Source organism: Podarcis raffonei, chromosome 13 (assembly GCF_027172205.1).
Source record: "Podarcis raffonei isolate rPodRaf1 chromosome 13, rPodRaf1.pri, whole genome shotgun sequence".
NCBI classification, from domain to species: domain Eukaryota; kingdom Metazoa; phylum Chordata; class Lepidosauria; order Squamata; family Lacertidae; genus Podarcis; species Podarcis raffonei.
In genome coordinates, this window is record NC_070614.1 from 50,404,084 (window position 1) to 50,420,691 (window position 16,608).

Below are 16,608 nucleotides of genomic sequence, written 5' to 3' on the forward strand. Positions count from 1 at the left end.
AAATTACAAAAGTAAAGAAGAAGAAAAAAGAAAAAAAACACAGAAAAATAGAAACAATTGAAAAACAAATCAATCTTTCCATAACTTATCTTTCATTTGCTTGTTTCCTTGACCTCCTCACACCTCCCTTTTTTGTATTCTAGTTCAATTAACTATTTCAGCAAATCCTTTCCATCTTTGTTTTTGTCTTAATAATTTATCTTGATATAATATAACTTTACATTCTCACCAATTAATAATCCATTTTTACTTAATACTTTATAACATTACTGCTAAAACCACATAACTTCATTCCAGCATCCTTCTAACATTCCTTAATTTTAAAATGTTTCTGTAAATAAACTTTAAATTTCTTCCAATCTTCTTCCACCGATTCATCTCCCTGGTCTCGGATTCTGCCAGTCATTTCTGCCAGTTCCATGTAATCCATCACCTTCATCTGCCATTCTTCCCGGGTGGGTAGATCTTGTGTCTTCCAATACTTTGCAATAAGTATTCTTGCTGCTGTTGTAGCATACATAAAGAAAGTTCTATCCTTCTTTGGCACCAATTGGCCGACCATGCCCAGGAGAAAGGCCTCTGGTTTCTTCAGGAAGGTATATTTAAATACCTTTTTCATTTCATTGTAGATCATCTCCCAGAAAGTCTTAATCCTTGGGCACGTCCACCAAAGGTGAAAGAATGTACCTTCAGTCTCTTTACATTTCCAGCATTTATTATCAGGCAAATCATATATTTTTGCAAGCTTGACTGGTGTCATGTACCACCTGTAAATCATTTTCATAATATTCTCTCTTAGGGCATTACATGCCGTAAACTTCATACCTGTGGTCCATAACTGCTCCCAGTCAGCCATCATAATGTTATGTCCAACATCTTGTGCCCATTTAATCATAGCAGATTTCACCGTTTCATCCTGTGTATTCCATTTCAACAGCAAGTTATACATTCTTGACAGATTCTTAATTTTAGGATCTGACAATTCTGTTTCCAATTTTGATTTTTCCACCTGGAAGCCAATTTTCTTGTCCAAATTGTAAGCCTCCATTATTTGATAATAATGAAGCCAATCTCGCACTTTGTTTTTTAGTTTTTCAAAACTCTGTAGTTTTAATCTATCTCCCTCTTGTTCTAAAATTTCCCAATATTTTGGCCATTTGGCCTCCATATTGAGCTTTTTCTGAGCCTTCGCTTCCATCGGTGACAACCACCTTGGGGTTTTATTTTCAAGTAAGTCCTTATATCTTATCCAGACATTAAACAGTGCTTTCCTGACAATATGGTTTTTAAACGCTTTATGTGCTTTGACCTTATCATACCACAAATATGCATGCCACCCAAATACATTATTAAAACCTTCTAAATCCAAAATGTCTGTGTTTTCAAGAAGCAGCCATTCTCTCAGCCAGCAAAATGCGGCTGATTCATAATAAAGTTTAAGGTCTGGCAGGGCAAATTCACCTCTTTCTTTAGCATCAGTTAGTATTTTAAATTTTATTCTGGGCTTCTTGCCCTGCCAGACAAATCTAGAAATATCTCTCTGCCACTTCTGGAAAAGTCCATTTTATCCAAAATTTGCAGTGTTTGAAACAAAAACAGCATTCTTGGCAATACATTCATTTTTATCACAGCAATTTGGCCTAGCAATGAAAGCTTCAGATTTGACCATATTTCTAAATCCTTTTTCACTTCCATCCAACATTTTTCATAATTATCTTTGAATAAATTCACATTCTTGGCAGTCATATTAACCCCTAGGTATTTCACTTTCTTAACCAGTGTTAATCCTGTCTCCTTCTGAAACCTCTCTCTCTCAGTCACTGTTAGATTTTTCTCTAAAACCTTAGTTTTCAACTTGTTCAACTTAAATCCCGCAACCTGACCAAATTCTTGAATCAGTTCCAATACTCTTTTAGTACTAGATTCTGGCTCCTGTAATGTCAATACTAGATCATCGGCAAATGCTTTCAATTTGTACTGTTTAGCTCCGACTTGTATACCTTTAACCAATTGGTCCCTTCTAATCATATTTAAGAGAACCTCCAGGACCGATATAAAAAGCAATGGGGAAATTGGGCAACCTTGTCGTGTTCCTTTCTCTATCTTAAATTCTTCCGTCACTACATTATTGACAATTAATTTAGCCTTTTGTTCTGAATAAATTGCACCTATACCATTTCCAAAGCCTTGACCAACCCCCATCCCCTGTAAATTCTTCTTCATAAAACTCCAAGAAATATTGTCAAAAGCTTTCTCCACATCCACAAATATAAAAACTGCTTTGGAGTTGATATTCACTTGTAGTTTTTCTAAAATGTTAATTATATTTCTCGTATTATCAGACAAATGTCTACCCAGGAGAAAGCCTGCTTGATCTTTATGTATCTCTTCTACTAATACCTTTTTTAGTCTTTTAGCCAAAATATCTGCAAAAATTTTATAATCCACATTAAGCAAAGATATGGGGCGGTAATTCTTAAGCTGTGTCTTTTCAGACTCTATTTTTGGTATAAGTGTAATATAAGCTTCCTTCCACGACTCTGGTGCTTTTTTCCCTTCCAATATTTCATTACAAACTTCCTTTAATGGTTGTATTAGCCATTCTTTCAAGGATCTATAGTATCTTGAAGTCAAGCCATCCGGCCCTGGAGATTTACCCAATTGCATATTCTGAATGGCACCTTCTACCTCCTGCTCCGTTATTTTATAATTCAGCATTAACTTATTTTCTTGAGAGATTTTTTGTAGTCCGTTTGTTTTCAAAAATCGATCAATGTCAATTTCTTTCTGTGTCTCTTGTGTATATAATTGTTTAAAGTACCTCTGAAAGCACTTTCTAATCTCCACTGGATTCTGTATGTTCCTTCCTTCCACTTCCAAATTTGTAATGGTATTGAGTTTTTGTCTTTTTTTCATTTGTCAAGCCAGCAGTTTCCCACATTTATTTGCCGATTCGAATGTCTTTTGTCTCATCTGTTTGATTTTCCATTCTATTTCCTGGTTCGTCATTTTCATATATTGTACTTGATGTAACTTTATCTCTTTCAAAATCTCCTGCGACTTTGGTTTCGCTCTCAATTTCTTCTCTGCTTCCTTTATTTTCTCCAAAATTTTGTCTTTTTTCTCATTTTGAGCTCTCTTCTTAATTGCATTCTGTTGTATCAGAAATCCTCTCATAACCGCTTTGCTTGCGTCCCAGATTACTCTTTTTTCAACAGTGGTGTTTATATTTATCTCAAAATAATCTCTCAAGGTTTTTTGGGCCTTCTTAGTCACTTCTTCATTCCTAAACAAAGTGTCATTCATCCTCCATCTAAAGGAACCAATTAGTATCATTTCCATCTTCATAGCATTATGGTCGGAGCAAGTTTTAGGACAAATTTCCACTTTTCTTGTCTTCGGAGCCAGCCCTCTAGTTACCCAAATTTGGTCAATTCTTGTCCATGACATTTTGGCTTCAGAGAAGAAAGTTCCCTCTCTTCCCAAGGGGTTTTTTATTCTCCAAATATCAACTAAGTCCATATAGTCAGTCATGTCAAAAAAAGTTTTTGGTAGTCTACCATCCTTAGTAACTACCTGTCTCTGTGCCTTGGGGGGGCGCAAAGGGTGCCCGCCGAATCCCACTCTCACAGGCTTCACCCGCCTGTGATTTTTGAAGGGTCTCCGCCTTCGCCATGGCGGTCAGACCCGATTCCCACAGAGCGGATCCCTCCTAGTCAGAGGAATTCCGCCATTACCGATGGCGCTAACCCGGAAGTCCTGCTCCTTACCTCTCTTGCCCTGACCTCGCCACTGTGATCCACGCGACGGTCACCTCCAGACTGGATTATTGTAACTCGCTCTACGTGGGGCTGCCCTTGAGACTGATCCAGAAACTCCAGCGGGTGCAGAATGCCGTGGTGAGACTCTTTACGGGGTCCTCGCTGCGGGATCACATTCACCCGGTGCTATACCAGCTGCACTGGCTCCCGGTGGAGTACAGGATCAGGTTTAAGGTGCTGGTTTTAACCTTTAAAGCGCTATCCGGCCTAGGACCCTTGTACCTACGGGACCGCCTCTCCTGGTATGTCCCATAGAGGAACTTACGGTCTTCAAATAAAAACATCCTGAAGGTCCCAAGCCACAGAGAGGTTAGGCTGGCCTCAACTAGAGCCAGGGCTTTTTCAGCTGTGGCTCCGATCTGGTGGAACGCTCTGTCACAAGAGACTAGGGCCCTGCGGGACTTGACATCTTTCTGCAGGGCCTGCAAGACAGAGCTGTTCCACCAGGCCTTTGGTCAGGGCACAGCCTGACTCCCTCCTTTGGCAATCTCCACAGAACTTTATCTTAATGGTTGCCACCAATTTGATTTTAATTAATTTTTATAATGAAATGATTTTAGAATGTTGCACTATTTTATTGTTGTTAGCCGCCCTGAGCCCGGCTTCGGCTGGGGAGGGCGGGATATAAATAATTTTTTTAAAAAATTCTTATTATTATTAGAATGTCACAGGTTGAATCCCCGTTGTCTCCTGGTAGGTCTGGGAAACTCTCCTGCCTGAGGACCTGGAGAGAGATGCTGCCAGTCAGTGTAGACAGTGCAGAGCTAGCTGGACCACTGGTCTGACGTGGTTATAAGCCAGCGGGTGATGTTCTTAGATGCCAGGGTTACCTCGGAAGTGGGAACCTTGTTGATATCTGCTCAGACTGCAATGTGGATCTGTCTTTGTTTCTTGGACGATGTTTCTGTAACCCTTATTCAAGCATTAATACTACTCATGAGTAAGAAAGCATGCAAGGGGCCTGGGGGCATGCTGGAAAGCTCTGACACATACCAGTTACTTCTTTTATAATAATTTTTATTGGTTTTACAATTTGGTTTTACATTCACAGAAAAAATCAAATAAAAAATATATAAAATTATCGGACTCCCATCCTCCCTTTTGTGGAGTCCACAAATAACCATTTTCACTGCAAATCATATTATCCTCCATTTATCCACAAAACTCTATTTTCTCTTGTAGTTCTTTTCACATTGCAAGTGTTATTTCAATCTTGGTAATGTTTTAACTGTTTACAGGGTTCTGTCAAATATATTACAAATGTTTCCCAATCCTTATTAAAAAAATTATCACCCAGAAAAAATATGGAACGCTTCACGAATTTGTGTGTTATCCTTGCACAGGGGCCATGCTAATTTTCCCTGTATCATTCCAATTTTAGTACACATGCTCCTGATCTTCTCCTCTCCTCTTCCAAGTGGGGAATTCATGAAACCACAACTCTCTGTTGGCAACCCTGCCTGGATGAACCCGATTTAGTTATGGCTTGCCCCTTAAAACCTCCGCGAGCCACAGACTCCTAATCACTTAGCCATTGTACTCATTTTCCTTTATGGACAGCTCCTGTAGCTCCTCCTCCTGCCCCGGTGCTGACAGTGGACCCTCCTTCTGGAGTGGTGGAGGAAGGGGGATTCCTGCGCCTCACTTGCTCGGCCTTTGGCAGCGACGCAGAGCAAAGGTTCCATTTCTACAAGGATGGGGTCAAGATTTCCTCCAGCACTGAAGAGTCTCTGGTGGCCTCCGGAGAACCCAGGAATGCCTTCTCGACCGCCTCTGCAAACACCCTGGTCCAAGTCACAGCCAGCATCCACACTGGGGGATTTGCTTGCAGGTATGAGCAGAAACTGAGCAGCCGATGGATCATGTCTCCCTGGAGCCAAACGGTGAATCTCACAGGTGAGCCATGCCCCACCGGGAACACAGAGCCCACATTAGAAGTGGGACAGTCCTCTTGTGGGTTTTGTGTTTGAACTGCAAGACTGAAGGATGGAGGGAAAAGTGCAAGGGGTGGGAACAATACCGTTCTTTGCTGCGACTTCCCAGCTCCCAGCCTCCTCCTCCTTCTTTCTTTCTTTCTTTCTTTCTTTCTTTCTTTCTTTCTTTCTTTCTTTCCTTCTTTCTTTCTTTCTTATTTATATTTTGACAAAGTAATAATCATAAATAAATACGAATAAAAATGTGCCCGCCTCCACTGAGACCATTCCACTCTAACTATCAAATCTCCCAAAATTCCAACACCTCTTGTGATGGTTTGACCCCTTTCCATTTTAACAGTACAAATTCTACAAACACCTTCCATATCTCCTCAGAGTCATTTCTCCTGCGTATTCCCCGTCTTACCTTAATAGCAAATGTTAATTTATCATTCATAGCTATATCCCACATTTCTTTACCCTATTCTTCCATTTTATATTCTGCTTGCCCCTTCCACTTCCTAGCTATAATAATTCGTGCAGCTGTCAATAAATTTGTGACCAAGTCCTTCCTAGCCTGTGAACCTTCCACCCCATCGTAAATTGATAATAATGCTACCTCTGGAATTTTGGTCAGCTTTAACCCAGTGATTTCTGTTATCTCCTTAAACACCCTTTGCCATTTTTAAAAATATATTTCATTATTGGAAATATGTAAACTATTGCTGTGATGGGATGATGAGCTGCTTGTGCGTGAAGTTCCTAGTCCCTCAGAGTTTGGCTAAGTCCACAAACCTCTGTCTGTGACGGAGCTCCTTAAGCATGGCTCCGTCAGTCGCTGGTAGAATCAGACAGTGGGCGTTTACGGAACTTCTTCCAGCATAAAAGTTCCTTAACGGAAACGCGTCTTCTGGACTCTCGGCGTGACAGTTTCTGGCGAGGAGTGGGTGTCCCTATGGGAGGTCCTGAAACCTCCCCACTGTTTTCGCTGGAAGTGTCTCTGAGCCCTCCCTCCGACTCACTTTCCCTTGGAGCTCCTCCTCTCCCCCTGCTGGTTCCCTCCTCAGCTGATAAGTCTCTCTCAGCCTCTGTGAGCCCTTTCACCTCCTGTTTCTCCGATGGCAGTTCCCTGACAATTACATATTGGACTACTGCAACGTACTCTACATTGGGCTGTCCACGGAGGCTCAGGTCAATTCTGTGTCCAGGGCAGCTGTCTACCAGCTCCATCTGGTAAGCGGGATGAGACACTCCCTGCCTGCGGACTGTCTCACCAGAGTGGTGCATGCTCTGGTTATCTCCCGCTTGGACTACTGCAACACACTTTATGTGGGGCTACCTTTGAAGGTGACCTGGAAACTACAACTAATCCAGAATGTGGCAGCCAGACTGGTCACTGTGAGTGGCCACGGAGACCATGTAACACTGGTCCTGAAAGACCTACATTGGCTACCAGTACATTTCCGAGCACAATTCAAAGTATTGGTGCTGACCTTGAAAGCCCTAAACGGCCTCTGCCCGGGACCTGATGGAGCGTCTCCACCCCCACCATTCAGCCCGGACACTGAGGTCCAGCTCCGAGGGCCTTCTGGTGGTTCCCTCCCTGCAAGAAGTGAGGTTACAGGAAACCAGGCAGAGGGCCTTCTCGGTAGTGGCGCCCGCCCTGTGGAACGCCCTCCCATCAGATGTCAAGGAAATAAACAACTATCTGACTTTTAGAAGACATTTGAAGGCAGCCCTGTTTAGGGAAGTTTTTAATGCTGTGACATCACATTGTTGGGGAAGGGGAGAAGGGAGGAGAGATTTTCAAAATCTGATTTTGAGTTTACGAGGCATTGTAGTAAAGGATGGAATGGGATAGTCAATCCCCAGCAGTAATCAAAGTTGAGCCATTTTGGTAGTTGTAACTGTGAGAGAGATCAAAGGAGCTCTGGCCAAGATCTCTCAGCGTAGTCACAAAACTGCCACCATCATAGTTCCTAGGGGAAGCCAACAGAGTACAATACTGAAGATTCAAGTCTGTTGTGAAGATGAGCTTTAATGTGATGTAGCAAAGGGGCAGGTTTATTTTAAGCAGTTCTTCAGTCTTGGGGGGCACAGATATTGTTGTTGCTCTACAACTTCCATCATCCCCTGCCAACTTAGCAGAAGTTGTAGTTCAACAACATCCGGGGGGCAAGGTTGAAGAACTGTGAAAGCCTTTGCTTATGTGGCGGGAAACAGCGCTTGAGGAATATTCTGGTCTTCACCAAGGTGGTGCTGTTGATCGCTGGTGAGGAACATTCTCTTTGTGAATGAATGATACACGCAAAGTCTAAACCATCTGGGTGATTCTGCCCAAGCCATTCTGTTGTTTTTGCCAGGTCCAAGGAACACAAAGCAAGGTCCCTGAATATAGTCACAAAGTCCACATCCTCCTGGTTCCTTAGGGAAGGCGAGAGAGCACAATTGCTATAACATTGCTTCATGTTTTGAATATAGCTGTATATTAAGGAGAGGTGCTTAAGGGATTGGTCTGGAAGTTGCATAGTCTGATATTGTAGCCCTAATCTCACATATGGGGAATTCTCTGCCAAAGATTCCTGGACCCCATCCAGAACATAAATCTTGTTAGCTGACAATAGGAACTAGTGTTACTTCAATTTGAGTCTGTAGCATTGAATTCCTGGGAGACAGAAGTGCTTAACAAGCTAGCCACAAAAACTTCTCTTCCTTTCTCTCTGCTCCTTCAACTTCCCTTTCAGACCTTCCTCGTGCTCCAGTTTTCTCTGTTTCTCCAAAGAAGGATGTCTATACAAGAGGGGAATCTGTGGAACTCAAGTGTTCATCTTCCGAAACCCGACATGTATCAAGGACCCAGTTTTTCAGGGACCATCAGGATCTGCATTCAGTCAAGCCCTCCTCTCCCTCCTCTCTGAACAACGTCACACACACCCTGCGCCTGGTTATTCAAGATGGTGGAGATTACTCCTGCAGGTACCACATTGTGGAATCTGGGCGAGAGATCGCATCCAGAGAGAGCAACTCCATCAGGATTTCGCTATCGGGTGAGGAGGTCTTTCTTTGCAATACGGATCTCTTGGAAGTTGAATTGGGAAGCTGGATTGAAACTGAGTAATTTGGCTGGTCAAAGGAACAGGAGGGGAATTTTATGAATAGAATTTGACTATGTATAAAATTCAATTATCATCAGAAATTCTGTAGTCCTCCCAAAGTCCTATTTCCTTTTCTCATTAATCTGCTTGCTTATTGAGGGGGAGAGAGGTTATAGGTCTACAACTCCCATCAGTCATCCACCAAGCAGCTTGATGGGTATTGCAGTCCAACAGCATCTGGGAACCCATGGTTCAAACATGCTTGTTTAGGTGAGCTTTTCTCAAGAAATTATGTTTGTCAAAAATTGATAGGTTTTGCTGAAACGTTCCACCAGTTAATGGAATAGAATTGTGGAAATTTGTGTGCAGTATTTGTTTAATGCAGGACTAAGAAGGACCAAGGCATTCTTAGCACAAAACAAGCATACCTTGAACCAACAACTCATTTAAAGTATTTGTGGATGAGGAACCAAAGGAGAATAGCTTAAGGAAGGGGCTGAATGGCATTTTCCCCTTGCACTTCTTCCCTTTCCCCAATGCAGTTCTGCCTCCACCAGCTCCAGAGCTGTCCATTATCCCTCCAAGACAGACCTTTCTCCAGGGACAACGGATCACGTTGAAATGCTCCCACCCAGAAGGGCAGCTGGCAGCCAAGTTCTTCTTTTATGAATTGAAAGCAGATGGTAATTACACTAGACCCCAAGAACAGTCCGATAATACCCTGGAAATAACTGCAGAATTTCAGGAAATAAAGAAAACATTTGTCTGTGCCTACTTGGAAGATAACAGTGCAGGACAACTGTCTGAACGGAGTAACCGCATTGAGGTTTCCATCCCTGGTGAGTAAAGTTTGGCTAGTTCATATCATCAGAAGGCAGAGGGCCTTCTTGGTAGTGGCACCCACTAGGAAATAAACAACTACCTGACTTTTAGAAGACACCTGAAGGTGCCCTGCTTAGGAAATTTTTTAATATTTGATGTCTTATCATGTTTATAATATTATATTGTGAGCCGCCCAGAGTGTGTGTGTGTATGTATGTATGTATGTATGTATGTATAAATAATTTATTTCTTTAAAGACTTGCTTTCAACATTGTGCTATGTACTTGTCTTGAATTTTCAAGAGGAAGCCTGTTAGTGTGTTTTTAAGGACATCCCCGCTCCTTTATTTTTTATCTTCACAGCTCAGTTGCCAGATTCACCTGCTACATCAATGGGGCATGTATGGTGGGCTAGTCTACTTTTGATCCCGGCAGTCGTGTTTGCGTACTATTGTTGGAGAAAGAAAGGCAGTAAGTGATGGGCCCTTGGGACCATCCAACTTAAACCCCAGAAGAAGAGCCTGCCTCCTGTTGGGCCTAGTTCCATAGATTAACTATGCACTGCTATTAAAAATCCCATAATAATACAATCTGTAAGTGGAAACCAGCCCACTTTGTTAAGTTAATGACTTGGGCTGGCTAGTTAAGTACCACAATTTAGCATAACGAAAAAAGACGCTCTGTGTCATAGAATAGATGGGTTGGCTTTTCTTCCAACTCCTTACCTACCTACATAGGAGAACAATAGGCAGAGTTGTGTGAGAGCTGGAAGCTAGAGAAAGGCCCGGGGGTGGGGGGAGCAGAAAAATTGGGGTTGGGGACAGGTTTCTTTCCAATTTTTCTGGGTTTTTCCCAGGCTTTCCCATCTCTAAGAGAGAGACATGTTTGCACTGGGTTTGGGGGCTGTCCTGGAAAGCTAATGGGGAAGCAAGATCTACTGGGATGTCAGTGCTATGATACCTTCCATCCTATGCTCTGGTTGTTTATGTGTGTAAATAAAACAATATACCCTAGAGACACCACAGTCCCTGCTGACCTTCATTCCAAGGAAACAGAGTCCTGGATCAGTGCAGGAATTTGTGGAGAATCTCACAGATCAGAGATTAGGATGGTGCATAACCATACTTTTAACTTTTCACTCCCTTTCTCTCTCTCTCTAGTTCTTCTTGCCTTGGGCACATCAAAATATCAGCTAGCATCTGAGACAAAGGAAAGCAAGGAGGAAACGAGTCAAGACATGTTTGGGTTGTTGGTACCCCAAAAGACAGACTTTCAGGTCAAAGTAAGTAGAAAGGTTTAGGTTTGCATTTTGCTTCCATCTGAGCTCGGGAAATGAGTCCATCCTCTTACTGAAACCAGTTTTACGGGTCAGGATCGCTTTCAAAGAAGCTTAGGAATTGTAATGATTGGTCTTCCGTCCAGGTGAGAAAGTAAACAAGTGTGTAGCTGTCCTTAGAGAATTAGCTACAGCCAGGAGTGGGGATGGCCACTTGAATGGAAACCAAAACCAAAAAAAGAACTCATGAACCTCTTGTGGCTATAACTGCTAAATTGGCCATCCATGGACAAAGGAACACAAGAAGCTCCTTTATACCGAGTCAGGCGATTGGTCAGCCTAGCTCAGTATTATCTGCATTGATTGGTAGTGGCTCTTGAGGGTTTCAGACTGGAGTCTACCTGACGATACCATCAGGGATCAAACCTGGGAGCTGTTGCATGCAGTGCAGATACCATGCCACTCAGCTACAGCCCTTATCCCCCACCCCACAAACTAAGGTAAGGCCAAAAAAAAAAAAAGGTCAAGGACCCCTGGACGGTTATGTCCAGTCAAAGCCGTGGGTCACCCTCGGTTTCCCTCTCCATCCTCAGAGCTCAGACGTCACCTATGCCACCATTGCCTCCCCACCGACTGTGACTCCCTCCGAACCAACGCTGAAGGACGATCCCATCTCGGCAAAAGACGAAGAAGTCCTCTACAGCGATCTTCTCTTCCATCCTCAACAAAGCCACCACGAGGCTGTGCAGGAAAGAGATGGCCCAGAAGTGGAGAGGGCAGGTCCCGTGTGAAGCAATGGGTGGATTTGTCCCTTTCAGTCTCTCCTTTTTCCACTCTCAGTTCTCCACACTGACACATCAGTTTGTGATTTATTTATTTTTTAATTCTCATAAAAACTGAGCAGCATCTTAGAAGGAATATCTCCTAGCAGACATACCTGCCTGTGCAATTTTGCTTTTCCTGCACATCCTTGCAAAGCAATTTCCCCTGATCATAATGTGTCCCTGCATGCTATTTTCACCAATATATGCACACTTTACTAAGTGTGCATTTTTGCACATGTTGCTCAGCTGGAGAACTGCAAAATTAGCGTGAATCTCGAAGGCTGCCACTTTCTCTTTTCTTTTTTGTATATCATTTTTATTACGTTTTCTGTTTTACAATTTAAAATGCTCATTTTACATCCTTAAGATATCAGTGACTTCTCTTTCCATGGTTCATTTTACATATCACAAATCCCTGCATATTTTGCAAAAATTATGCCATTCAGTGTTTCATTATTGCATCCATCAAAACTTGTTTACACTGCTGAATTTATCTTAATGCCGCCAGCGTTTTCAGCTGTACGTGCTCCGGTGGCGCGGCAGCAGCAGGCCCCTTTAGCTAAAGTGGTGCTTCAGGTTAAGAACAGTTTCAGGTGAAGTACGGACCTCCGGAATGAATTAAGTACTTAACCTGAGGTACCACTGTATATAAAAAAGACAGGAATTCCTTTGAATGATGACGTGCTGTCGTGCCGCCAGAGCACGATTTCTGTTCTCATCCTGAAGCAAAGTTCTTAACCTGAAGCACTATTTCTTGGTTAGCGGAGTCTGTAACCTGAAGCGTATGTAACCTGAAGCGTCTGTAACCTGAGGTACCACTGTACTGTGTATATCGGGTGTCACTGCCAAGGCAGGCTGCCCAGAAGCAGCCTCTTCTCCGTAGCCGATGGGCAAAACCCCAATTGTTCCTTTGAAAGTTGATGCAAGAAGCAGGGCGAGCAGAAGTCTGATATTACTAGCAGGGAGCTGTGGAGGAAGCTGTGGTTTTGTTTTGTTCTTCTGAGAAGAGAGGAATCTGGGGTTGTGGCCAGTGTAGTCTACCAAGTGAGGAAGTACTGCTTTTTATTCTGCACAACCACACAGGTTCAAGGCCTGCCGTTCTCTCCAGTTTAAACCAAACCTCACACACAGCGAGGGGAGAATCTGTCCATGTTGACGGACTTTGGGAGAAGTGATGTGCGCTGGGCATGCTTTATTTTTTCTATTTTTTTAAAATTTTTATTGGAAATTTTATTTACAACATAACATAAACCCTCTGCCCCCCAATGCAGAAATCCACCCTCATTAAACATGAACATAACATACAATAAGCATAACATACAACAATACAAATAAAAGACTTCCTTTATCCTGTATCTGGCCTCCTTATTTACTTCTTATAAGCTGTTTCCTTTATGAATAATTATTAAGATTTTTCTAATTGTAACTTAAATATCCACAAAGTCTCCTGCAGACATTAATCGAAACAAGTCCAGGTATGTCTTTTAGGGCACTGTTTTGTGAAGTATTCTCTGCATTTTCCCCATGCTTTTTGAAACTGTGATCTCTAATTGCCTCTGTTAATCTAGCCTGTTCAATATACTCTAACAGTTTGTCTTGCCATTCCCTGTAATCGGAATCCGGTGCAATCAGACCAGGATTGAGGCAATATGTTCAAACCCTCTTGTTCCAGTGAGCAACCTGGCCGCTGAATTCTGTGGGATGTAAACACAGGAGTAGTCAATGACAACATTCCTACAGTGTACATGTTAGAACATGGGGAGGGATGTCAGTCCAGCAAGCAGGTAAACTTCCTGGGGACGGACTTCCTCCGCATGTGACCAGAGGTGGGTGTGGCCTCACCTGTGCAGGTAATGACAAAAGCACAGGGCAGGCAGCCACTCTCTGCCATTTTCCTTTGATGAGGAAACATCTAAAGATGCTCTCTTGGCTCCCAGCCAAGAGAGGACAAAGGGACTATCTTGCTATAAGATAGATTCTAAATGTATGTAACCTTTTTAAGCCTGTCTGCCTTTTGGGATCACATTGTGAACAGAACGTGAGTAAACTCTTTTATACTTTTATGAAGACTGTGTCGTGTCTTGTATTTTAAGAGGGAACAAAGGGGAAATTACCAGAGTAATTATTATAGAGGTTCTAGCGAACCTGTGCACACGTTACCGTTGCGAACTTAAAGGGGAATGTCTATAAACTCTGCTGATATTTTGGGAACTTGTTAGCACAAGTTGGATAAGGATATAATTAGTCAATATATCCTCTCCTGCACCCCAGAACATTCCCACAAATTCTGCACCAGCTGAAGTTTCCAAACCGTCTTCAGAGGCAGCCCTACCTATAATGCATTGCAGTAATCTAACCTTGAGGATACAAGAGCATAGACAACAACTTCAACCATTCCTATCATCCCTCGAGGACAGACCATGTTGGCTGGGGCTGATGGGAGCTGGATCCCAAGATCATCGAGGGAGCCACAAGTTCCCCATCCCTGATCTAGGGAGAGGAACAGCAGCTAACTGGGCAAATCTGCCGCTTAGAGGCACCCTTGGGCAACAGGGCAAAGTATTTTAGACAGACAGCCTCTTGAGGAAAGAGCTGCAGAAAGTGAGCCGAGCCATTTGCTGGAATAGGCAGGGGAAGGCAGAACACTGCCCTCTTCCCTGACCCCTTCCACCCCATCTCCCTGGTCGTAAATCCCCATCTGAATATCTTAATCTCCCTGACGGCTCATTCTTCTTCAGAATCTCTGTATCGTTCTGCTCTCTTCTTGCCCTGAAGGGGAATGCAGTTGTAGAGACCTTCCTCCTGGTCTTCCGCTGGTTTGGCTCCGCTCTCCATCCATGATTGCGATATTGGGGGCTGAGGCAGAGCAGGGGGCAGCAAGGCAGTAAAAGGCGTCTGAGTCCTGAAAAGGAGAAGGAAATTGAGGGACATGTTCAAAGAATGATGATCCCCCCCAAGGCTTTGGGGAGCAAATTGAAGGTTCGCATCATCCAGTTTTGACAGCGACCAGCTGGACACTCCTGGGCAACTCACAAACAGGCCACCCTCCTCTTTTCCTTATCTCCAGTGCACAGCAATTCAGAGGTAGACTGCTTCTGCACAGTGAAGATCTACTTAGCTGTCATGACTAAAATGTTTTGGCGGAATATTCTTCACGAATGTACCTCTTTTCAAAGGGCATCTAAACCACATCCTGTAGCAGCCAATCCCATAGCTCAGTTTCTATTTCCTTAAATAGAGATTGTGGGGGAGGGAGCCAGTTAATGTATTATCAAAGGTTCGTTTTTAAATGGTTCCACAATTTCTGTCCCAGTTTTTTTACACAGAGAATACACACAGCAGCTCATGGCAAAGGTGAATGGTCAAGCAACTCAACGAAGCTGCTCCCTTTGCCCCTTCTGCCCTTTCCCTGCCCCTTCGCTCTATCCCTGTCCCAGCCACACTATCTTTTTCAGACATCTTCCCTTCTCTCTGACATGCCAATCATTTCCCCCTCCTTATCTGCCACCCCCAAACTTGTCCTTTTGGTCCTTCTTCCTGGATAGCTCAGTTGGCTAGAGCGTGGTGCTGATGATGCCAAGGTTGCAGGTTTGATCCCCGTAAGGGGCAGCTGAATATTCCTGCATTGCAGGGGGGTGGGACTAGATGATCCACTGGGTCCCTTCCAATTCTACAATTCAATTATTCTTCCTATGGGGTCTCTTGGTCCTTTTTCTGCCTGGGACACACCCCGCTCCCTGTTCCTCCAATCGCCTTTCATCCTTTTATCTCCCAGCCAACAGGACGTTGTCCCTCTCTTGACTGATAAGTCTCTCCTGCATTTCCAGGTTGCCAGGCTCTGGGTTCAAGTTTTCCTCCCCTCTGGAAACTCCTTGCATGGTTTGTGGGTGCTCTTCGCCTCCAACTATGTTCAAAACTTTAAGAACTGAACTGCTGCCTGAGCTGGCTCTTTCGCTCCTCCCTTCCTCCTTGTGTGCCACGACCATTGTTATTTTGGTCGGCCAGTCTAGGAACACTTTTTGGAAGAAATGCTTGAAATAAATAAAAACTCATGAAGATAACACACACATCACATCACATCAGTGTTATACCAGCATTAGTTGCCATTACCTCTGAGGCTTCCTAGTGGCGCTGAACATTTCAACATACTCAGAATTTGCTTCTTCCCTGTTTTCCTGTTCGGATCTCAACGCTTCCAGAGTGGAAATGGAGAGAGAAAAGAGAAGAAAGATGGTGAGACAGGGCTGGTCCTGTAAATAAACCTCTTGTGGCTGGGAGTTCCACAGGACAGACACAGGCAAGGCTCCCTCCGACATCCTAACCACATCCAATACGAAGGAAGACAAAACAAATGCTTGGTTTTGTTGCTTTTAACCAACACTGCTCTCACGGCCACCGCTCTCATGACATAGAGAGGAGCATCATCCCCTAAAGATCTTAAGCAGGCTTCTACATACATAGGTAGTAGTAGTAGTAGTAGTAGTAGTAGTAGTAGTAGTAGTAATAATAATAATAATAATAATAATTATTATTTATGTATACCCTGCCCACCTTTTGGGTTACCCAGCCACTCTGGGCGGCTCCCAACAGAATATTAAAAACATGATCAAACAACAAACATCAAAAACTTCCCTAAACAGGACTGCCTTCAGATGCCTTCTAAAATTCAGATAGTAGTTTATTTCCTTGACATCTGATGGGAGGACGTTCCAGAGGGTGGGTGCCACCACCGAGAAAGCCCTCTGCCTGGTTTCCTGTAACTTGGCTTCTCGCAGGGAGTGAACCACCAGAAGGCCCTCAGAGCTGGACCTCAGTGTCTGGGCTGAGTGATGGAGGTGGAGATGCTCCTTCAGGTATA

At 43.4% G+C, this 16,608-nt stretch overlaps 1 protein-coding gene and 1 non-coding gene across 2 annotated transcripts in view; both read right to left on the minus strand.

Annotated features, from left to right (window-relative positions):
• The window catches only part of LOC128400541 (immunoglobulin superfamily member 1-like), a 100,290-nt gene that overhangs the window by 80,001 nt on the left and 3,681 nt on the right, over positions 1-16,608 (minus strand). The window lies entirely within an intron of this gene.
• Positions 5,120-5,221, minus strand: LOC128401079 (U6 spliceosomal RNA). Its single transcript, XR_008327427.1, has one exon. It is a non-coding gene; the product is annotated as a U6 spliceosomal RNA (small nuclear RNA).